The 24665-nt window shown below is 45.9% G+C and overlaps 1 long non-coding RNA gene across 1 annotated transcript in view; it reads right to left on the bottom strand.

Annotated features, from left to right (window-relative positions):
• Positions 1-12233: 12233 nt before the first annotated feature.
• LOC130866054 (uncharacterized) overlaps positions 12234-24665 on the bottom strand; it is a 37273-nt gene continuing 24841 nt past the window's right edge. The window contains exons 2-3 of the long non-coding RNA XR_009056295.1: positions 15550-15646; positions 12234-12494 (exon numbers count right to left, since the gene is read on the bottom strand). This is a non-coding gene — a long non-coding RNA (uncharacterized LOC130866054). The remainder of the gene's footprint in view (positions 12495-15549; positions 15647-24665) is intronic.

The following is a 24665-nucleotide window of genomic DNA, read 5'->3' on the forward strand; positions in this document are numbered from 1 at the left end:
AGGTGAATTTGAACATGAGGGTGATTAGAACTATGACAGAAACGGACACATTTGTGTCTTCCCAAAATGTCAGAATTTATACATTCACATGCTACTTTATTGGCTGTGATTTGCCAAGTGCTCCTGCTTTGGTTTAATAACTGAACATTGGCAACCACAGGTTTGCTTTGTTTGTTTTGTTTCTGCTTCTTATTTCTGCTTGTTTCGTCCTGTGGGTGTGGGACGAGTGGGTGTGTCACTACAGCTTTTAGGTCTGAGCCTGGGTTCTGGCAGACCCAGCAAGCTGGTCTTGACCATACATCCATCCCCACGGCATCAAGAGACAAGAATGAAAAGCAGGAAGAGGTTTATTTAAAGCAGCCACGAGGAGTCCTAACGACCCCACCCCCGAGTCTATCTCTAGGGATCTGCTCTGAAGTTTATGTTAAGAAGTGTATGCCAGCAAGCCATCCTGCTCACGGCTGCATCTCAACAGTCACTGGCCCGGCGGCGGCATTGTCTCTGTTCTACTCTGTTCTGCAAAATGATCTAATCGTCAGGTTTGTGTGAAATAATCCTCCAGGGAGCTGCTTCTCTGGCTGCTCAGGCTTCAGCTTTTCTTTTCTCCTAGCATGAGATTTCTGCGGAAATTCCAGTTCCTTGGGGGTCATTATTTCAAGAATTTGACAGAGAGAGGGAAGGGCACAAGTGTTTCTCTCTTCATCAGATGTTTCTCCTGCCAGGATGGCTGCAGAGGTATTCATGTTCACAGAGGAGATGGAGTCTTTCTGGGTCTCCATTGGCTCTCAGAATAGAAGCAAATGCTGCTTTGTAAGGAGGGACAGCAGTAGGTCACACAGTGGGGACCAGGCTGCCCAGGAAGTCCTGATCTTCGTCCAGGGTGCAGTCTCCCTGCCTTGCACAATTGCCCTCATCTGGGAGGCATCTGTCCTGGGACTGTCTGCTCTTCCAGGAGGCTGAGGTACTTCAAAGGCAAGATTACAGACAGCGATAACCCTGTACCTTCACCCCAAGTGAAAGAGACAGACACAAAAGCAACAGCAGAGACGTCTTGTTTGGTTTTTGTTGGAGACGGGCTCTCACTACGAAGTCCTGGCTGGACTAGAACTAGACATATATGCCAGTTAGCCTTGAACACGCAGCTCTTGCCTCTGACTCGTGCTAGATTATAGGCACAAGCCACACACACACACACACACACACACACACACACACACACACGGCTCTCTGAGTTACTTTGTTTCCAGTTACTTTCCCCTTGCACTCAAAAAATTGACCAAATAACATTTGCTCAAGTGAAGATTTAATCAGTACAGAAGCGAAATTAGCAAGAAGGCTGTGGGCAAGAAACGGTGCCACATATTTACCCAACAGAGAGGCTGAGTCAGAGGGCTGAGAGTTTGAGATCAGCCTGGGCTACACGAGTTACTGTCTTAAATAAAAAGTAAAACAAACAAACAAACAAAAAACAACAACAACAACAAAAAAAAACCTTTCCTTGGTATTCAGTAAAGTGTTCAAATTTCTTTATATGGGTAGGGACACACACAACCTGCCAGCTTTCTTTTTTCTGCTTCATTTTGACCTTTGAGATACGGTCTCCATCTAAAGCTCAGGCTGGCCTGGAACTCGTGGCCATCCTCCTACCTCAGCCTTCTAAGTACTGGTATTTCCTTCCTTTTTAAGGATTATATACTATCCCTTAATGTACACAGATGCTCTGTATTCAACCATTTGCCTGTAAATGGATATTCATGTTGTTTGGAGGCTGAGTTTTCTGTTTATGTTGTTGCTATTAGAAACAGTACTCTGACAATATTCTATATTTTTAAGCTGTTAAAGCCATCCCTAAATATACTCTCCCTCTTAGTGGATGCATCTCTTTTCTTCATGCCACTGTCTTCTCATCTTCCTGTTCAACACAAACACACACACACACACACACACACACACACACACGACCTCCCTCTGTTGGGAATGCTCTTCCTCTATCTCCCTCTACCTCTCTGCTGGGGACCTCACTTTTTATCTCCCCAAGTTCCCCATCCCATCACTATGGTAGGTCAAGGACTCCTCCTCCACAGTCCTATGGCACCTTCTACATCCCATAATGAGTTGGTTATCTCTCTACACCTGCCCTTGCAGGGACAAGAACGGACTCACTGTGGATCCTCAGTACCTGCCATCATGGTCTACATGCAGTGGGTCTAAGGACACACCCTGAAGCCTGTCTGAACGGATTGCCCTCCCGCGTTCCCTTAGTGTGCCTTCGATCTCATTCCCTCTGTCTGTGTTGAAGCCTTAGATTACGGCTCTCCGGGAAAACATCAGAGCCTAGGACAAGCTGTAACAGACTAAGAACATTTCAGAAAGATTAAAGCAACACATGACGCCGTCAGTGGCCAGTCCCTCCTTGTTGTCACATTTTGGGGACTGCTCTGGTCCTGGTAGCAGCCTGGCTGTCTTCCCTTGAACCTTACCTGAGCCCTCTCAGCCAGCTGGCTCTGATCCAGCTCATTTGGTTCTACTTTTCTTCCCATTGCAGTCCCACCAGAAGAGAGGCAACAATCACGGAAGAATCTGGAGAATTTGCAGCAGTCAGTTGAGGCTGGCCTTGGCAATCTAGGAGCTGGGTGATCTTGGAGGTCAGCTGGGTGGTGCTGGCGAAGGGTGGCCAGAGGAAGGTGGCAACCTTTTCTCAAAAGAAGAGTGCTCGCTAGTGTTACCCACCCGCCACACTGTTGCTCCCAAACCCAACCCTCGCGAGACTTTGGAGGGACAGGTTATAGGCCACAGATTCCCTCTCTGGCTTCTGAGGCTACTGTCTGGAAGCAGGAGGCAGAGGGAGGGATCCAGAGGGTTTGTCCTCACATCCTTTTACAGTGACATACATGGACAACCATGGAGGAAGTGTTTCAACCTCCATCTCTGGTGAGAGCTCTAGAAACCCAGGACTTCTCACTCCTCCGGCCTTTGAGTGCGGCCAGCCGTTACTGGGAGGGGAGAGATCTTCAGTGAGACCTGCAGGCCTCCCCGACCTGACTTCTGAATTTAATTTCCCATGCAAAATAGTAGTTTAGTCTTTGCTGCTTTTGAGGACCAATACCCCTATGAGATGTGCAAAAGCCTTGAATGGTTCACTAATTTTTTTTTTTTCTGAAGTAGAGTGAACAAAGGGAGTTGGGGGCCTCATTAGGGCCTGGGAGCAGTTCCCTCAATTAGCATGTGCCTGTGTGTGTGTGAAGGTGTCTCACTTCTCAGAAGGATTACGGGTGTCAGAAGGGAAGAAAGAAATGGTTCAGGCTTGTTTGTTCTTTGCCTGTAGACAGCTCTGCCTTTACGACTTCTGTGAAGAGTATTCGCCTATCCGCGGTCACTGTAGCCACAAGCCAAGCTGTGGAGTCACCATTGCTCACTTCCTGGTCTGACCACTCTGGCAACTCTAACCTCCCACTGACCCAGATTCTTCTGGCAGCTTCAGGGAGCTGAGCCAAGAGTGATAGGCAGATTAGGTCTTTAAAGGGAGGGCTGCCAGAGAGATTAGTCAGCAGAAGAACTGCGCTTCAGAGCAAGGTGTGCACTGGGCCAAATGCTCATCTGTGGGCTCCCAAATCTCTCGCTGGTTCCCACGCCCCTTCCTCCTTCCCTCGGTAGATTACTTGGCCCACTGTCTAGCAACCAGAAACTCCAAACCCTAACCAGGTTCCCTCTAGCCTCGCAAAAACTCCACCTTTCTATTTAATCGGAAGATCCCTGAATGAGAACCTGGGGGTCAATGTGGCAACGTCGCAGCGATGCGGGAGTATCATTTAGACCCAGCTCTTTAAACTCTGGCTCCCATGGCTGTGATCCCTACGGCATTGTACATTTGAATGTAGGAATCACAAGACATGACTAACTTTTTTTTTTCTTTTCTGGATGTCCAACGACCAAGAGTAAGTTGAGAACCAAACACTTAACGAAACCAAGTGTTTCCGCCGCACCGAGCGCCCATGGTGTTTGTGAGCCTTCCCCTGCAGCTTTGGTTCACTGCGGCTGCTTTGGTTGGCTGGGAACACACGGCATTCACACATTGCCCCGTGCATGCTGTCACAGCATACAATGCCAGCCAATCCTGCCTGGAATATCTCAGCTGGGATTTGAGGCCATTGTGTGCTATGAATTACGGTCTTTTTATTATAGATACAAAGTTGTCTGCTCCTGTGGAAACAATGGTTTAATTACAGGAAACAAAGGCTTCTAATGTTTTCTGCCATCCTTTCTCAGCATTTAAATATCAAATTAGTACATCTTTGGATTGCATATCAAATTAGTACATCTTTGGATTGCATATCAAATTAGTACATCTTTGAATTATATTTTGTTAGAATGCTTGGTTTTTAAAATTGTTGTTTGTGTTGCTGACTTGAATTTCATCTAAAAGATTGCTAAATGAATTTTGGCTTGGGATAAGGAGAGAATTTCCAAGAATTTCTGAAATAGAAATGGCCCAAAGCACACTTCTGTAAAGTTGTACTATATATTTATGTGTAGTGGCATTCTTTGAATTAATGATGAAGAAATCAAAATATTAATCAAACCTGGAAAGTGCTGGAGATGTACTGGGTCCTGTTGTACCAAATACATGTTCAGCTCAGATTAAATTCTTTGTGTAAAAATAAACAAGCATATTCATCTCATTAGTATGTAAATTTGCTTTCGTCTCTAATAAATGGCAAAGATATATATATATATATGAATTGTTTTAAAATAAAGCTATTGTTTATCATCATTGTGTGTTTGATTTGTATACCTATTTTAGATACGTGGTCTGTTCAGGGTCCCTTAAAATTTTTCCCAGGTAGGAAAGAGTTGTGAATGAAAGCTGTCTAAGAAGCCCCGATTTGAGGCTGTCTGCTCCCCTCCCCACCAAATGGAATGTGGGAATTAATAAAGTAAAGCATTCAGAGCTCTCTGAGTTCCCAAGGGACAAGAGCTGGGAATGGCAGATTCGGTGGTATAATTGGGGGCATTTAATAAAGCCACTAACTGCTAGGCCTTCCCCCGTAGCAGAATTTCACGGCACGAATCTCCCAAAGGTCTCCTCTAAAATAGAATTTTTTAAAAAGTCAACAGAAGCAGAAAACATGGAAGGCTTCGGTAATGACGGACCCCGGGCTAGGTTCCTCTGACCTTGGGGGAGGGGATGCTTTTCTTAGGAAAAGTGAAGGCTTCTTCCTCTCACAGAGAGGCTGGAGAGGTAATGAGAAACACGGAAGCAAGCTGGAATACTGAAATGTAGTAAGACCGGGCATCTCCCTGCCTGATCCTCATGTATATTCCATTATGATGATTTTTAAGCAGACCACCATGAGGCTGTCTAAAGCTCGCAGATGCTGCACAAGGCCAAGGCAGCAGGGGGATGACAATCACAGCACAGAGAATTCCAGCACAGCTTTCTGAAAACAGGCTTGATTTGTATTCCTCAAAACAAAAACCAACAAAACAATAAAACAAAACAAAAACCCTAAACTCTCTTTTTAAATTGTCTTCTGGTCTTCAGTGAAATCCCAAACTTCTTTATATACTTAAAACCTGAAATTCAATACAAAACTCAATATTTAAAAAAAAAAAAGAATTTATAAATTCTTTTTTTTTTTTTTTTTTTTTTGGTTTTTCGAGATAGGGTTTCTCTGTGGCTTTGGAGCCTGTCCTGGAACTAGCTCTTGTAGACCAGGCTGGTCTCGAACTCACAGAGATCCGCCTACCTCTGCCTCCCAAGTGCTGGGATTAAAGGCGTGCGCCACCACCGCCCGGCCAGAATTTATAAATTCTTAACATGACATCGAGGAAAGCTGGGAGGAAGAAGGCTTAGGAAGCCAGCTCTCTCTGTACTATTACAGGCAGCGTGAAAAAGACAAGGGAGGGAAGCAGAACTCAGCTACAGGGCTTCTCTCTGGACAGTCAGACATTCTTTAGTGGCCCTGGTGGTTAAAACAAAACAAAAGACACCCACAGAAACCGAACGACTGGGTGTGCCCACAAAGGCCTGTAATTCCAGCACTGGGGAGGCAGAGGCAGAAGGATGAGAAGTAGGTCATCCTTGGCTACTTATTGAGTGCAAGGCCAGCCTGGACTATCTATTTCAAAACAAAAACAAAACTTACAGTTTGCTTGGAAAAACCAAGCAGCTTCCATTGGCAGCTGCCAGAATTCAGAAGGCCAGACTCGGGCTCAGCCTGGCCCACTCAGTGGAAGATTACATGTCTTATATAAGGCTGCAATACCCTCCAACGGAGTGAGTAATTTTGTGCTATTTTGGGGATGGTGCAGTTCTTTAAAACAAAGTGATAAATTAAAGCGGCCTTGGTAATGCAGCAAAAATGTCGAGCCGTTTCAAGGCAAAGGAGCGGGGACTCGGCGTTGCAAGGCAGAGGCAGATGAGAAGCTTGGAGTCCTCGCTCAGCTCAGTGGAAAAAAAAAAAAACCATCCAAGTCTGGTACAGAATTCTAGAAACTGTGCTGTACTGAGTCTTCTGTCTGGGCTTGGGGAATCACTAACGAGAACCAGTGCTCGTAACTGAACCCCAGCTGGCAGGGGATTCCTGGAAGACTGGCACCTCTCCTGTTTCCTTACTGAGCCAGGTTAACGTTCCTCCTCTTGCGGTCCAGCGGCCTGCACGCTGGCGCCTGTCACTTCTCCCCAAGTCCAGCCCTCCTTCTCCACATGGCATTTTGCTGAGACCTGAATCCCACACATTGATTCAAACTCCGAAAAGGAGTTCTGTGTTTTCATGCGGTACCTTCTGGTCCTTATTCAAAGGGACCTTCTTTGCCTCAGGTTCTTCTGAAACCAGAGGTAATGATTACAGAGGGAGCAATCAATTGCTCCGCTGTTGCTTAACTGCATTAAATACCTCTTTTTTTTTAATTTTTGGAATTTTTAGTGTTTTCCATTTGCCCTACTTTATAATTTGCTTTCCTGAAGGCAAGCAAAATAAAGTAAAATGAATGCGTAAAAAAAAGTAAAAAATTTTTTAAAGTGAAATCTATTACTTATCAAAGAAAATATTTTATATCATGTTCTCCTTATATCGAGGAAGTAAAACACAACGCTGAATGTTCAAGCTGCAACCAGATATGGTGGCACACGCCTTGTAATCCCAACACCGAGGAGGCTGAGGGAGAAGCGTCGCTGTGAGTTCAAGGCCAGCATGGGTTATATAGCCGTCCTAGTCAGAGTTCTGCTGCTATGAAGCCGTGACCGCAGCAGCTGGAATAAAGGAAAACACTTGTTCGGGGCTGGCTTAGTTTGGTTTAAACTCAGAGGTCTAGTTCATTGTTAGCCTGGCTGGAAGCATGGCTCGTGCACGCAGGCACGGTGCTGGAGAAGGAGCTGGGAGTTCTACATCTGGATTGGCAGGCAGCAGGAAGAGAGAGACACTGGGCCAGGCTTGAGCATCTGAGACCTCAAAGCCCACCCCCAGTAACACACTTCCTCCAACAAAGCTACACCTATTCCAACAAGACCATAATAGTGGCCTAGCATGTCATTCTCTGATGATCAAGCATTCAATCTATGAATCTGGGAAGACCATTCTTATCCAAACTACCACAACAGCGACACCCTGACTCAACAACAAACAAACAAACAAACAAGACAAAAAGTTGAATTGGAGTGATATCAGTAGAGTCGGATTTTTTAAAAATAATTTTTTTCTGCCTTTAAACTGATTGCAGAGGGAAAATATCTAGTTCACTACATATTTTAGAAATTCTGTAAGCTTTACCTGCTCTTATTTGTTAATAACCCAAATTTGCCAATATCCTGAATTTTTTTCCAAAGCAATTTCAACAAGTGCATGTTCTTATTTTGCATTTAATTCATGAGTCATGGCCATAAGACGCTAAGCAAAATAACTGGGTGCCCAGGGAGGAAAAACTTGGTGTGCCACATTCTCTCTCCCTCCCTCCCTAGGGTGGCAGGAGTCATTCAGGGATCAGAATGCTCTTGTCCCCATCTCAACTTTAGCCCTCTGTGCCACCACCAGCAGAAGCCCATGGTCAATCTTGTTTTCCTTGATGGAATAGCCACCAGCTCCTTCTTGGTGTCTGACTTCTGGCCTCTTGAACCTTGCTCTTCTTTCTGGCTCTGCCTGTGGGAGGAAAATCTGAAGAAAAAAAAAAGCTACTCAAACTGAAAACTACTTTTACCCCCAAATGGTTTCTCCCAACATAAGAGCTGGGAAATTGCAATTATTAAGTTGGCATTTGCAAAAGCTTTTGGTGACGAGGCCAAGCCCACAACCGCTAGAGCTGGGATGGAACTTAAGACCTGTGTTTTTCCCTGATGCTTCTCGGACTCTGGGCTTTATCAGACAGGATGAAGACAATGTTCCTAGGGTTTGACACTTGTAAAAACACTCCTCCATCACCCTGGCCGTGTGTGGCAGCCTGCCAAGACAGGAATAAGGCCAAATTTAGCAGGGTCCTTCAGCACTATGACCATGGTTGAAATGATTGCCTGACATAGAACAAGAAAGGCTCAAGGGGGAAAAATGTGTTGTCCCACAAAGTCCAAAGCCTGGTAACTCATATTCTTGACCCTGATTGTGGTTGCCAGTCATTCGTTCCTGGCTGCCCAGCAGCTTTGCAGGAGATCTGACCTTGATTGCTTTCCTGGCCTTACTCTTCTGCCTGTTTTGGTTCAAATCTCAATGTAATTCCTAGTCTCATGGTTTAAGTTCTTGATTCCCTAGTTTTTGGAGTCCTTTCGAAGGTTGTACAGTCCTGAGGAGAGGCTGGCAAAAGGGGCCCACTAGAGGCCGACCTTGGAGATGCTGGCGTAAGTGGGCCACTAGGGGCAGACCTTTGAAGTTAGTACCTGCTCCTGGCTCCAGCCCTGAGTTCTGCTTCCTGGTTAATGGTCACGTGAAAAGCTGCCCGTACCTCCCCTGTTGCAATGGGTTGAAATCTCTTCAACTATTAATCAAAATAAACTTTTTTCTCTTGAGTCATATTTATCTATTTTTTTTTTTTTTACAAAACTGAGACCAAACACAACACCTACACACCTACTCTGTGATATGCTTTTCTGCTGAGTGGCAGGCATTCTGGGGCGTCGCTACATTGGCCACAAATCTTTCCTCTTAGCTGTTGAGAGGAGCCTGCGTGGACCCCCATATTTTGTTTACTTCTTTTTCTTAGCTCCTCCTCCACTGGTGGATGTTCACTTTGCTTCTAGTGTGTTACTTTTATAAAAATTGCTTGAAAAAACACAAATTTTAGCTGGCATATTTGATAATTTCTCCAAGACACATATCAGGAATCAAAACAATTGGGTTTATGGTAATGCTTGCTCTACATCTTGAGAAACTTTTCCGGATTATTAACGCGATAGTACCAGTGCCAGCATCCACGTTTCCAGGGACAGTCTGGTTTTTACTGGATGCCTTCTCGTGTTTTGGTGGCATGTACACTTTCTTTACTAATTGTTTCTTTTTCTTCTGTGTTTATTTTTCAGTTAGGTTTCCCGATTTCTTATCAGTTTGTAGATTTTTTTTAAATGAAGCTAAGAATGGTGGTACATGCCTATATGCTTCCAGTATTCAGAAGGTTGAGGTAGATTGGGCCACATGAGTTTCAAGTCAGCCTGGGTTATAAAGTGAAACTTTACCTAAAATAAAAAGAAAAGTTGTCTTAATGAACACATGTATTCACCCCTTAGCTTCAAGGTTAGTTAGTCCTGGACGATACATTCCCCATCCGCTTCTACCCGGTACAATTGTTATTTTGAAGAAAATTCCCATGGACCACTATTATTATCACACATAAACATAAAGAGAATTCTCATAATGTCAACAAATATCTAGCACTCATATTTCCCTTATCAGCTCTTATATTTTTAAAAAGTAATTAATATTAACACAAATACCCAGACAGTTAAATTTCATTTGTTTCAAATATTTTTAACATTTGTTGGTATCAGTGTTCAAATAAAGTCCTCAATTCTAATTGGATAGCAAGCCATTAACAGATAGATAGATACATAGATAGATAGATAGATAGATAGATAGATAGATAGATAGATGGATGGATGGATGGATGGATGGATGGATAGATGGATAGATAGATAGATAGATAGATAGATAGATAGATAGATAGATAGATAGATAGATTCTTTCCCTCTTTCACTAGAGAATTCCGGTGGGTTTTCTGTGGCGTTCCCTCAGGCCTTGATCTTGTGACTACATCTATTTAACATGTTCCCCTCCATGCATGGGTTTGGTTGGCCAGAAACAGGCTTGACCTTTTGTCATGAATACTTGTGTGTACTTCCAGCAAGGCCATATGATCGTCTGTCTCTCCATGAGGTTACCAGCCGCCCATACCTGTGTCACTGGGCCTACTTTGGGAAACAGAAGACATGCAGAAATTTAGTATACAGAATTATTAAAATAATAGCCGTGAAAAATGTAATGATGCCTCCACAGGGCACCTTATATCTGAGGGAGACTATCAAAGGAAAACAACCCTGGAATAGGGGCTCCTCTAAGGCTGGGGTTTTGCCATTGTTGAAGAAAGCTTGAGGAGTTGTTGGGGACACTGGGCTATCAGGCAGGAGTGTGTTTATAGGTGCCATGCAAGAAGGGAAGAGTCCAGCAGGTGCAGGCAGGCTGAGGCTAAGGCTTCTTACCTGCCGCGCACAGTAGGAGGTTTAAGACCACACTGAAAAGGCTGAGCGTCAGCACCCTGATGGTGGAAGTGGTCAGGAGGTAGAGCCCATCGGAGCTGTGAAACCTGCACATCACGAGGGTCAAGGCAAGGGGTCCCCAAAGCCAATCAGGGGCTCTGGGGTTGCAGATGACCTTGACGACACCGTGAAGATCTTGAGGGCACAGAGCGCTGCTGACGCGGTTATATGGCACTGCTGGAAGCCAGGCACCAGGAGAGAAACCCAGGGAAAGGTCCCCTGCTTCCTGCAGTGTCTCTTCAGTGCCCCCTACTGATGAAGCTTCAGATTGCACTCATTGTGAAGGAGAAAGGCTAGGGTTGAGAGGCAATATTTAATAACTAACACAATGGTCACCATTTACCTTCCTTGTTTCTTTGAAGGGGCAAGATGGGGCAAGATGGCTCTGTCTGCCTTCCTATATTTGCTGGATGCGTCTACAGGGAGGAAGTTCTCCCATCTCCTTGAGTACCCAAGGCACAAGGTATACAAGCACCTGGCTCCTTCCCCACAGCCAATTTCTCCTCTTCTTACTTAGCCTAGCTCCCTAGAATCCCAGTGTATTTTTCATCCTTTAGGTAAATGAGATACTATCTTCCCAGCCCTTATCTTCACGTCTAACAACCCAGCCTGTCTTCTTCACACAGGCCTGGTTTCTTGTGAAAGCTATTGTCTACTAACTACTGACTGAGTCCCGGCTCTCCCCACAAAGCCTGAACAGAAGGATGGAAATAGAGCTTTTCATTCCCACCTCATGTAACCCCACCAACAAAGCACCCCAAGACATGCTTGCTAACCCAGGGAAGACAAGCAAGCCACCTGGCTGGGGATGGGCAGAACCGGGGTTGAAACACTGGGCTGTTTAACTCTGGGAGCCTGCAGGCCTGGGAAGACCTCACATCGGTTAGAGTAGCCTCAAGTTGGACTCTCCTGGGCCTTCATCTCTCTATTTGATTTCATTTTCCAGGTTACACCTTTTAGCATCACTGTTGGAAACCTCCGAATTTCTGGCCCCACCGCAAGGGTGAATTAGCTGGGGCAATGCTGGAGCGCTCACCCTGGTGGTGAGGACAGGGGAGAACTGGCGGGTGGACCAGCCGGACAGGTGCCCAGGCCCAGAAGCAGTGTTAAGACTTGGTCCATCCCGACATCCACCCCATCTGTGATCTGCTCCCGCACACGAAGGGTCCTGACTCACAGACCCAAAACTGCAGCATCCCTGCAACACAGGGCAACAGCAGGGCATCCCAGAAGAGTCCCAGTGAGGGCCCAGCTTCGATGGTATAATAGAAACCAGAGGCCCCGAACTAGACCAATGACTCTTTGCCATGAACGCTGGCAAGTAAAGACACACAGACAAAGGCGTTTACTGTGTGACTCACTGTATCACACTGTAGTTTCCATGACAAGATTTTTAATTTTTCCATTTTTTTCTCTTTTCTTTTCTTTTTTTCCCTTAAATTTTGCTTTATTGGATGGGAGGAGGTGCAGGGGCAGAGGGTGGATTCGAAGGGAGGGGGAAATGAATGGGATTGAGATGCCCGATGTGGAAGACACATTGAATAGACGAAAAGAAAGGAAAGAAAAGGGGAAAAAAAGGAAAGAAAATTCCCAGTTTTTCTCTCAGGATCATGCACTCCAGTGGAGTTCTCGGGAGGACAGCAGATGCCATTTAATCGCAGCTTGAATTCTTCATCTCAGAGGGGTGAGCAGACTCGTGGGTCTCTTCCTCGCTCTCCTCCTTCCCCTCCACACGGGAAGAAAACCGGAGCTTCTCAGGGGACTGTGAGAGAAAAAAGTAACTGCTTGGACCTGGCAGTGACATTAAAACTGCGTCTCCTTCCTTCTCCATTTCAGAAGGCCATCTGCCAGCCGTGAAATCCCAGACATTCCGGCTTCGGGGACCACTGGAAATCCCGTTTCTCCTCTTCTCCTCCCCTTTCTTCTCCACTTCAGCCCCCTCCTCCAAAAATTCACCTAATTCCTCCGGAGCCATCTAGTCTACCCCAGGGCCACCAATTCTGCTTGCTAATCATCTGCACCCCTCTGCACCCCTCAGTTACTTTGCTTTCCTTCCTCCTAGCCAGGTTTTCCTGGCAAAAGCCAACGAAATAACAAAGAACTAACAAAGAACGGGGACTCAGTAAACAGCTGCCTCCCCTCACTTGGGAGGCCCTGGAAGCGCTTCCTTCATTTCCACTGATGAGTCTCTGGGTTTCAAAGTGCCTGGCGCTGCTTCAAGGCTAGCTGCAGTGGCCGTGGAGTCATTGTGTTGAGATGAAGGTGAATCCAGGCACTTTCTATTTTTAGGTTCGATTGTTTCTGGAAAAGGTTGCGCATCACATAATAGGAAATCCCAAGAGTGTGAAGACCGTTTCCTGCCGCTTGGAACATTGTTGTGGTTGGCTGTTCTGACCACAGAGACCCCGGGGTACATGGCCAGGGGTGAAAGGAAAGGTCCGGCTGTGTTGGGGACCCATGGGAAGGTGGAGAACGGAGTCAGGGGGATGGGGGCTGCAGGGAAGGTGGAGAACGGAGTCAGGGGGATGGGGGCTTCAAAGACGGAAATTTAGACCTGTAAGTGAAAGTCCAGCGGTCGCTAGAGGCTGAAACCACGAAGCCTTCTTCAAGTCTGGTTATCTTGCAAAGATAGTTGCCAAGGCGGGCTCAGCAAGCACAAGCCATTGTTGGCTCAAGATGGTGCTATTTGGGCCGGGCAGTGGTGGCCCACGCCTTTAATCCCAGCACTCGGGAGGCAGAGGCAGGCGGATCTCTGTGAGTTCGAGACCAGCCTGGTCTACAAGAGCTAGTTCCAGGACAGGCTCCAAAACCACAGAGAAACCCTGCCTCGAAAAACAAAACAAACAAACAAACAAAAAAAAAACAAACAAAAAAGATGGTGCTATTTGTCCTAAAAGATGCTAAGTGAATATGTAATGGATTCTGCCGGAAACTGATAACGACAACAACCCACAGCTGTCAAGATGTAGGTAATATCCTTTCCTCAGGACAAACTTCCTGGAGTGAGATTGGGAACATGGGCCTTGGTGTTGGCGTGGCATAGCACAAGTGAAGTCTTGGGTCCCGACTTCAGGAGTCACATAAGCCAGGTGTGTGGCCTCTTTGCGATCGTTGTTCGTTCAGAGGTAACCACAGGTGAAAAGCATTAGTTGCTTTCCTGCCTTGCTCTGTTTTGAAGTAATCACTCCCGGCTTGCCTTTGGTACAGAGCCACCTCTTAGTCTTCGGAATACAGGAAATCACCGTCCATTGACAACAAGCCAAATTCCAGTGTCCCATTCCCTGCCGTTAGTAATGCCTTAAAAACACGACCGGACCGGGGCTCGGTTTCCTGGAAAATCTCCGTCCTCCCCAGTACTGCTTCTGTACCCAAGCACTACTGAGATGCTAGGTTGTGAGATAATCATGAGACCTGGCTGTAATTACTGGCGGGCTGAGAACAATTCCCTGCATAGCCAACATTCCCTACGATGTAGGTATTTGTTTCAGGAGACATCTTTTCTAATCTAATCTAATAAAGAGAAAATGCTGCCCTCTAACAGGTAGGACAAGACATTTCTGCCACTAGAGGATCACGGGAATCTATAGGACAACATACCTTCAGCATGACCGTAGGTTCTTATCCTATGCACCTGGTCCCACTCTATCAGAGCCCTCTCCCCTTCCCTCAGCGGGACTATCAGGGTGTAAATTCAGCTTCCGTAATTATTCTATGGCCCTAGGCACCAGAATGCGGACTGAATCTTCTTCATAACCCTCCTCCAACTGTAGAGAATAGTGGCTAAATGCTGTCACAGAAACCTGCGTTTCCCATCACGCTCTTAGTCTCTGTGGTTTGGGAGTTTCTGCTCTAGTTAGCGCCAGTGAACCTGGTCTTGGTTTTCAATCTCAGAGTACCAGAGCTCTTGTGTAAGCCAGTGCATCTCCTTCTAGGGGATTCTGCCTCAATCCACGCTCCACTCCTGCCCAGTTAGGAAGGAATTCAATTCTGGGATCTTCTCTCTAGTTGTGTCTGTCTCCTTGAAACACTTCTAGTGCTAACGATCTTCGGCTGGGCTCTTCTGGGATTGGTGTCCTTCACATGAATTGAGGGCAAACAGGTTGCTTGTGAAGGGATCCTGGGAAGCAAAGGTAGAGACTGGAGGAAGCTAATGAAGAACACTGGGCGTCAAACATGAGGCCTTGAGGGACACTGGGGAGTGATCGTGCCAGGGAAGTGGGCAGTAATGGGCTATTCCCAGAGTTCCCGCTGTGTGGATGAGGAGACAGGAAACTACCACAGCTCTTCTCTGACTGCAGAAGGCTGGTCTGGGGACTTTCACTCAATGGCTGCCCATAAGAGGCCTCACAGAGAAAAGGGCGTTCACAACAGCCACTGACCCTGATGTACAGCTTAGGCATTGTCAGACTCTGTCACAGCCTTAGACAGTGACAACCATCATGCTGACAGAAACATCAAATCAACCCAACCACCAGACAAACCAGATCTGGCACATTCTCAGCCTAAATGGGGAAATTGGGGGGGTCTCTGGAGAGACATGGTGGAGGGCCAGTGCCCGCGGAACAGGAAGCATGGTTGAGCAGAGTTTAGGAACAATGGTTTTGACTGGAGCTAGCCATTCCCCTGCGGCTTCAGTGAGCCACCAGCTGGGTTTGGTTTGAAACTTAGCTCTATCCAGAAGCCAATGCCACAAACTGTCCCTTGCACCATAGTGGGTATGCAATGACCTTCTATAGCCACAAGAGGGAGCCAGTAATGCGAAGAGCTAGGTTGGTGACAAGAAGGACACCCCCCCCCCCACACACACACACACTCACCAAGAGCTTCAACTGAACCCAGACAGGGAATATGGAATATGGCAGAAGAGCTCAAGGTAGGAGGGAGGAAGTCTCCAGAGAGCTGGGCAGGGCGGCCCTAAGAAAATCGGAAACGTGAGTAAAACGAAGGTGTGATAACATTTTAATCATACCAAAAATTATACTATTAAAATTTTAAAGATAAGAATATATTATTTTCATAAGAATGAATCAGAGTCAGGCATGGTGGCACAAACCTGTATCTCCAGCATTCCGGAAGGTAGAGGCAGGAGGATTAGGAATTCAAGGTCGTTTTTGGCTGCATAGTTCAGGTCTGAGGCCATTCTGGGTTAAAAGAAAGGAAGAAAAAAAAGAAAAAAAAAGAGACAGAGAGAGGGTGAGAGAGAGAAATAAATAAAAAAAAAAAGAAAGGAAGGAAGAAAGGAGCTGGGGATACAGCTCAGTGGTTGAGTGTTTGGTTCGCATGTGTCAGGTCATGGCTGGATTCTGAGTTCCTCTGACAAGGAAGACTACGTGTAAGAAGTGCCTATGCAGTACATGGAAGCAGATGGAGTACACCAGACAGCAGTGAGCCAATGAGGAGCGAGCATGGCAGCTACTCTGGGTTTGGGAAGGACCACTGTGGGTCCTGGTCTCTGGCTGAGGAAGGTGCCATCCAAGTGCCCGCACATCTGCATGCACACCTGCTGGGCTCTTGCCTTGCTGAGCATGCCACCTCTACCCTGTAATTTCAGAGAAATTAATTAATAGCAGATACCGTCAGTGTTTTGCAATAATTCTTGATTGAAACCGTTAAAATATCATGTCTACTCCTGCGTGAAGATAAATCCCCTAAATGAGCTATAAATTTAATTGTTAGAACTTCATTACAGAGTAAGGCCATCTTCGTTGCCTCTCAGAGGTCTCCGAGGCAGCCAGACAGCAATGAGGATGATTTTAATTAAGCATCTTAAATTTCATATCTAATCGACGCTTTCCCTGCAAACCACAGGAACCAATGTGATTATTGCAGGCATACCCAAAGCATTTTGTTTAACAAATTGCCTGAGCCCACTTAGAAAAACACAAAACCTACGTCAATTGATGGCATGCCTCTTTGGGACTCTAAATGTTATTAGCCATGTTAAAATGTGTTCTACTCAGTTGGATTTAGCCATGGGCAATACAAAGCATTTCGGGAAATTCATCTTACATCCCTCCCAAACTAGATGCTGTGGTGTCTGAGGACTGAGGGCCAATCACCACGGAACCTTGTTACCAAGGGGTGGAGCTCCGTGTTTAAGGAGTGGAGGGGCGGGACGATCTAGCTGTCAGTCAGCTGCAGTTGTGAGGGAAACCTGGGCCACCTCTGCTCATCCCTGTACTTCTCCCGAGGCTGTTTTGAATGTATCTACATCCTATGGAAATGCTGCTTGCATGCCCAAGCTTTTGAATACCTCACAAGTACATAGAAAGGGTCAATGTCTGTGTGAAAAACTACAATACAAATTGGAACTGACGGAGATTTGGAAGCATCTATATGGGGGTTGATGAAAAATCTACTGTATGTGTCTTATTTCTTAGTAAGTTCTGGACTTGTATGAAACTTCCAGATCTTTTGACATTTTAAATAAGCAGATTGGCTTTGTCAGCAGGCCCATAATTCTTTTGTACTGTATTCAGGACATAAGCTAGCTCCTAGAAGTGATTCCTCAGGGGTATAGTAATGAGAGATTTAAAGTTTTTTATCATTACTGACATTGACTTTATGAATATGAAGACAATAAAAATTTTAAGACCAGTTTTGCAACCGTTCAAAACTTTGCAACCTTTGAAATTATAATAAAAGATAAGCCAGCTGTTCTTCCTTTAGTTCATCCACAGAGACCACACTGGCATTTCCTGTGGATGGAGGAGTGAATTCTCAGTCCAGGGAATGCTCTGAGATCAAACATATCAAAATAAAGGGCTGTAGATTTCTGATGACACATGAGTCAATATGTAGTTTACTTATTGGAAATGTCTCAGGAATATGAAGACAAAGAATAAGGAGCCACAGGAGCTAGGAATCCCACTAGGCCCTCCTGCCCTTCTACTCCCCAGTGGTCACTTGGGTCCCTGGGTCTGGACTCTCTTGGCGTTTGACTGGGTTCCTTGTTCAGACAGGCAATCCTGCCTTCCGCACTGATGAGATTGCTCAAATAAGGATGCCTTCCTTATTGCCATTAGTTCACTGATGCATAGTAGCTAAGACCTATGTAACCTGTGATGCTTCAAGTCCTTGGTCCATAAGGAGGCCTAGAACATCTATGTGGTGTAGGAACCCATTAGAGCGTGCCACTGGCTACAGTCCGTGAGAGTTGGGAAGCTGTCTTCTCGTCTGAGCTCGCGGAGTCTGCTTCATCCACATCTCTCAAGAAGCTCCTCCGGGAGAGAAAAGAAAGAACGTCTCAGACCAGAGGCCTGAGTGTATCACAAGCCCTCAGCGGGCCTTGGGCCTGGGTCCCAAGTTTTCTTGAAGGTCTTAGGGGTTCTTCACACTCACAGGAAGTAGATGTCATGGGGTTCTTGTTTTGGAGTGTAGGTTACTATTGAGAAGTGACCAGCGACTTGTGTATTGTTTTCTGTGAGGTAGCTAGGCACTATTTGGGCTTGCTGGAATAACGGTATTATGAACAAAGTGCTCACTCACCCTAGGTGACAGTTTTGAAAGGAATGCCGCTCATGAAGACACTGAAGTTCTCATGGCAGAATAACCCAGCTCTTCCTGCCATTTAAACATCCTCCTGTTTTACGTCAAATGTCAAATTATTCTGAACTTCAGACACTCATTTCAAGGGACAGGTGAAGGAGCTTTATGAATGGCCACCTGCTGAACTTTGGTCCTTGTAGCTTCATGTCTCTCTCTTGCGACCACCTCGCTGCCAACAGATTGTCCCAAGCTAGCAATAGGATATGTCGGAACACAGTCCCAGTGGGGGACTTACGCTCCTCTGTGTCAGGCGGTGATGGCTTTTGTTGCCCTCTGAGGATTCACTAGAGAGAATAGGTTCCTTGACTCACTCACACGGCTGTGGGTAGGAGACAGTACTTGTGGGCTGTTGGGCTGAGGGCCTCATTCCTGGTTGACTGTTGACTGGAGCCTTCTACCCTTAGAGCCTTGCCATGTAGGTCTCCACACAGGACAGGATCCCACATGACAGCTGACATCCCCCAGAATCAACAATCGAGAAGAAGTTCACAAGGGAGGCAAATGGCTTTGTAACCTGAGCTTAGGTGTTCTATCTTATTTCATCAGACATGGGTACCATTTTAGAAACACGTTTACATGAGTATGAAGACCATGGACCGAACTCAGTGCCATCTGTTCTGAATGACAGTTGCATTCTGAGCTAGTTTCTTGGTCCTCTAAGATAGAACTATTGCTTGGTCCTATTACCTTCACACACATTCATCCACTCCGCCTTTAAGCCAGACAGCCCTTCTTCCATGTTTTGAACAGCAGATGATATTTGAGAAGAAAATCCACCTGTAGTGAACATGTAGATAGTTCTTATCACTGTTCCCTAAACAGAATGACTGTTTATATAACATTTACACTAGTAATTATGCATTATGAGTAATTATTTATGAGTAGGGATGATTGAGAGTATATGAGAGGAAGTGACCAAGTTTCATGCAAACACCATGGCAATTTATATAAGAGACTGGATTTGGGGATCCTGGGGAAGGTTCTGGAACCAGTCCTCCATAGCCGCATGTAAGAACTGTATTTGTGGAGGGTCTCTGCATGCCAGGTTGCATGCTGGGCACTGGGAAGCCAACAGAAAGCAGGTCCAAACTGTAAGCATGGTTTCTTCCTTCTGGTCTAGCTCTGTGGCCCGAGTGGTCCCTTCAGAAGCTGGCCAGTGCCTGTGTGACCATGGGGATGAACCAGGTCAGAGATGTTTTACTACGTGTCTGCTGTTTCCCTACAGCTGCCCCCATCTGGTACAGGCTGTAACATCAGCCTGGTATCCCACCCCTGAACGCTTCGGTTTAGTCCATCCTGATGCCTTCTGAGTAATGGAACCCCTGAAGGTCAGTTCCCTCAGAGAGGAATGATGGGTGCAGTAACTCGAGATAATGCAAAACAAAAAGGTGATCGGTAAGATAGGTAAAATATGTCCTCCTCAATATTATTATTCTGTCTACTTATTCAGGCAACTACACATGAATCACTTTACTGCAGAGCCATCCCTCTATGGCTGGGTCGATAGGAATCTAGATGAAAGATTTTTCTTGCTTCCTCCACCTTAATGGTTATCGTAAATTCCTTTCTTAAAAGCACACCTCATTTCATGACAGAAACGAGCCCACCAACCCTGCTTCTTTGTCTCATAGGTTTGGCTCCTGTGCTGATGTCACTCCTCTCAGTGAAGAGGAAGAGAGACAGTGGTGACTCGGAAGGCCGATTCCAGCTCCGAGCCCTTTCAGCCCACAGGCTTGTAGCCTTTGTCTGCTACTGTGGCCAGTTTGGTCAAGGTTGCATTTTCCAGCTCATGAGCACAGCCTGTCTGCCTCCAACGCTATATGGTAAATTATACACCAGCAACCGCGCTGAAGTTGGGATTCTCCTCCCCCTATCAGGTAAGGTCCCAGTAGGATTCTGAGCACTGTCTACCGCCACCCCAGCTGACTCTCAGCAGGATTCCTTCAAGCAGCTAAATTTAGATTGGTGCCTTGCTTCTCCAGCCATTTTCTTTCCACAGAACGGACTTTGCCTGGATGTGTCTACCCCAGCCCTGCCTGTGTCACTGCTGTGTACAACAGTGATGAGATTTGGAGTCCCCTGGCATCCTGGCTTACTCCGTCTGGTTCCGATGAATGTTTGTATTCTCATTTTGGCCCCCTATCTGTGGCCAATAAAGAAATAATTAAGGAAGTCAGAAGACCTACTGTTAATTGCCAGCTAGGGAGGTGGGGGTTGAGGAGAAGCCTGGAGTGAAGGCAGGCGCTCTCTCCAGAGTTCCTCAGGGTCTCCAGCATGCAGGTTGTAGGCTGTAGGAACTCTCTTCTCCTGGTAGGCCCCCTGTCTGCCTCTTTCCGATATTCACCTTGATTTTTCATGATTTTCTTCTCTTTCTTTCATCCCTCAACATCCAAAGGCCTTCCTCCCCAGGTATTTCTCCTATAATCCCGTGACATCTGTGCCTATCTCCTTAAGGTAGTTTGGATGGAATTGGACCCCACAATCTTATGGGGAGTGGCACTATTAGGAGCTGCAGCTTTGTTGGAGTGGGGATGGCCCTGTTGCAGGAAGTGTGCCACTGTGGGGGCAAACTTTGAGGTGTCTCAGGATACCACCCAGCGTCTCAGTTGACTTACTGTTCCCTGCAAGATGTAGGATGCTCAGCTGCTTCTCCGGCACCATGTCTACCTACATGCCACCATGCTCTCCTTCATGATGATATTGCACTAAACCTCCGTGACTGTAATATTCCCTTATATTTATATATATAATATATATAGATCCAGTCGATAAGGTCTACGACACTAGAGAACCCTGACTAGTACTTGGTGTATGCCCATAATCCCAGAAAGCTGAGACAGGAAGATCTCTAGTTTAAGGCCAGCCTGGACTAAATAGTGAGGCCCTATCTCAAATAAATAATCAAATAACCAACCTCTTGCAAGAAGGCAAAGAACTCAATAAAAAATCGAGAGGACCTTAATAGATATTTCTCCAAAAAAGGCACGCAAATGGGCAACAAGTGCATGAAAATGCTGTTCGTTATTAGAAAATGCAACCACTGGAGGCCATGTTGATGCCCTGACTGTGCTGCCATGAGGACCATGATGGTGTTTGTGGTCCATGCTGAGACCCAGGGCCATGTTGATGTCTGTCGTCCATGCTCCTTGCAGTAGGCCATTTTGATGTCTATGGTCCATGTTATCATTGAAGACCATGTGGATGTCCTTGCTTATTGCTGCCACTTGAAACCATGTTGGTGTCTAGGTGGGTGCTGCTGCCAGGGGTCATGTTGACATTCATGGCCTGTACTGCCACTGGAGACCAAGTTGAATTCCATGTTCTGTGCTGACTACAGAAGCCATGTGGATGAAGTCCATGATCCATGCATCTGGTGACTGTAAAGGACAAGAAAGCATCTTCTGCCGTGGTTCCAATGGCAGCAGACTCACAGTTGAGAATGAGAGACCTAAAAGCCGTTTGTGACAAGCTGTCCTCAACCCATCACTGACTAAAAACAGAAAACAGTCTAGAGAGGAAGCCACCAAAGAGGACTCTTAAAAATTGTTCTAGGGTTGCTGAGGCGTATCTCTTCACAGTTGATGGCTTCTGGTGGGGTGATGGGTAGGAAAGAACTCAGTTGTCTTTAAGGGGTTGGTGTTGGGCTCCAACCCCATAAAGTATCTCTCTGGACAGGCGTGGAGGCACGGGAATAAAGACACAACTCACATGGCTTTATCAGGAGGGAGATTCTCAGTGGTCCCTCATGAAATCCTGAGTTCTCATCCTGAAAATTCCTCCTCGTTTATTCTCCAAGCAGCCTTTATACCAAAAACGTAAACTGAGAGGGAAATACCTTAGCATTCTGTTTCCTAGGTAACCAGGTGACTGGCTTTAGTCACGTCCACATCTACCTATGCCTGTTCTGTCACGTAGGCTGAATTAGCACCTCTATTCAGGCATCCTCCAAATTACAAAGAAGGAACAGAACAACATTTGTGACAGCCTGTCTGGAAGGCTATGTGGGCACCTCAGCGGTGAACTATGGTTTGAGAGCCTGGCTGACATTCTATGTAGAAATATGGGCCTACAGGTTGGCCACTGGGAGTTTTACCATGCTCCAGTGAGTATGTGGGCAATACAAAGTGGATTTGGTTTTCTTTTATTCCTTCCTTCCTTCCTTCCTTTCTTTTTTCTATTCTTCCTTCCTTTCTTTTTTCCTTTTATTCTTCCTTCCTTCCTTCTTCTTTTTTTCTGGGAGGAAGTTACAAGGGAGGGCAGGGTGGACTTGGGAGGACTGGGAAGTGAGTGTGGTCTGAGTGCATTATGTGAAATTCTCAAATAATTAATAAAATATTATGTTGAAAGAAATAAATCTTTAAAAAGAAAAACAAAAAAGAAAATACAACTGTCTTAGGGTTTCTACTGCTGTGAAGAAATACCATAACTACCACAACTCTTATAAAGGAAACTAGGGGATTAACTTACAGTTTCAGAGGTTTAGTCCATTATCATCATGACAGGAGGCATGGCAGTGTGCAGGCATACGTGATGCTGGAGAAGGAACTGAGAGTTCTACATCTTGATCTGCAGGCAGCAGAAGAAGACTGTGTACCACACTGGGCATAGCTTGAGCATATGAGACCTCAAAGCCTGCACAGAGACACACTTCCTCCGACAAGGCCACACCTCCTATAATACCACGCCCTATGGGACAAGCTTTCAAACACAGGAGTCTATGGGGGCATTCCTATTCAAACTCCCACAGCAACAAAAACTACAATGAGATGCCATCTCCTGTCAACCTCAACAATTATGACAAAACCAGACAAAGAATGAGAAAAGCATCAGTGAGCATTAGGGGAATCAGAAGCCCTTAATGTGGTTGGGAGGAATATGAAGTAGTTTGGCATTTCTTCAGACCTAAGGAAAATTACTCCATGACTTGTTGGTTCCATGCTTCTCAAAAACAGAGAACGGGAACTTGGGCAGGTGATCCTCTGCCTGTTGCAGGATTATTTCTAGTAGGCCTGTGGAAGCACCCCACAGCAAAGAGCTAACTCCAAAGGGCCACTTTGTGAGTGCAGGCTCAGCAGAGAGGGAGTGGGAAGTTGAGCTCTGTGGGGCCTTTCCTAAGAGGGTAGCCATGGGCAAGTCCTGATGCCTTAAACAAGTTGCCCAAGAGGCAGTACAGTGGAGTATTGAAGAGTGCTGGCTCTGAGCTGCTTGGGTGGGCCCAACACCTGTTTGACCCTGTCTGTTTGACTTTGGGTGAGCACTCGGGTCCCTTGCTCTCAACAACCCAATGCAAACAGTGCTGCTCCTCTTGTTGGATTTTTGTTATGATTGGTTGAATTATTGTGTGTGATGTTCTTCTCAAGTAGTTCCTTCTGTTACAGAGCACATGGTAAGTGCTCAGAAAACATTTTTTTTTTAATGAAAAGAAGGGTGGGGCACTGGGAATCACTTCAGAGTACATAAGCAACAAATGGGTTTCTTTTTAAATTAAAGTGAAAAACATTGGAATATTAAAACAACAATTTTCATACTACCTTAGTATTTCTATTGCTGTGATAAAGCACTGTGACCGAAAGTAACCTGGGGAGGAAAGGGTTTATTTTATTTGAGAATTTCAGGCAATGGTCCATCACTAAGGGAAGGAAGTCAGGGCAAGAAGTCAAGGAGAGGCCCTGGAGGGGTGCTGCTTATTGGCTAACTCCTCAAGGGTTGCTCAGCCTGCTTCTTTGTATGATCCAGGGCCAGCTGCCCAGAGATGGCACCACCCACAGTGAACTGGATCCTCCCACGTTAATCATCAGTCAAGAAAATGCCCTACAGACTTTCCTACAAGCCAATTTGATGGAGACATTTTCTAGATTAAAATTCCATCTCTCCGGGTGATCCTGGCTGGTGTCAAGTTGACAAAGAGCTAACCAGTACACACACCACACACATGCTGTTATAATGACGTTATTCCCCTATCCTTTTTATTTTAATTTTAATTTTATGTGTACGAGTGTTTTGCTTGTGTGTAATTGTTTTGCATGAGGGCAATGCTAGGAGAGGCCAGGAAACAGCATCAGATCTGGCCCCTCCAAATTGGACTTACAGGTGGTTGTTAGCTTCCATATGGGTTCTGGGAACTGAATTTGGGTCCTCTGCAAGGACACCCTGTTGTATGATGTTAAGCTCTTTGGACTCTTTGGGGGACACACCACCCAGCTCCCACATAAATCACACACAGAGGCTTGCTTATTCTTAGCTTGGCTTGTTTCTTGCCAGCTTCCCTTAACATAAATTATCCCGACTGCCTTTTTACTCTGGGCTTTTCTCTTTCTCCATTTCTCTATACCTTTCCTTACTTCTTTCTCCATGGTTTGCTGTATAGCGGGGTGGCTGGTCCCTG

This window comes from Chionomys nivalis, chromosome 24, assembly GCF_950005125.1.
Source record: "Chionomys nivalis chromosome 24, mChiNiv1.1, whole genome shotgun sequence".
NCBI classification, from domain to species: domain Eukaryota; kingdom Metazoa; phylum Chordata; class Mammalia; order Rodentia; family Cricetidae; genus Chionomys; species Chionomys nivalis.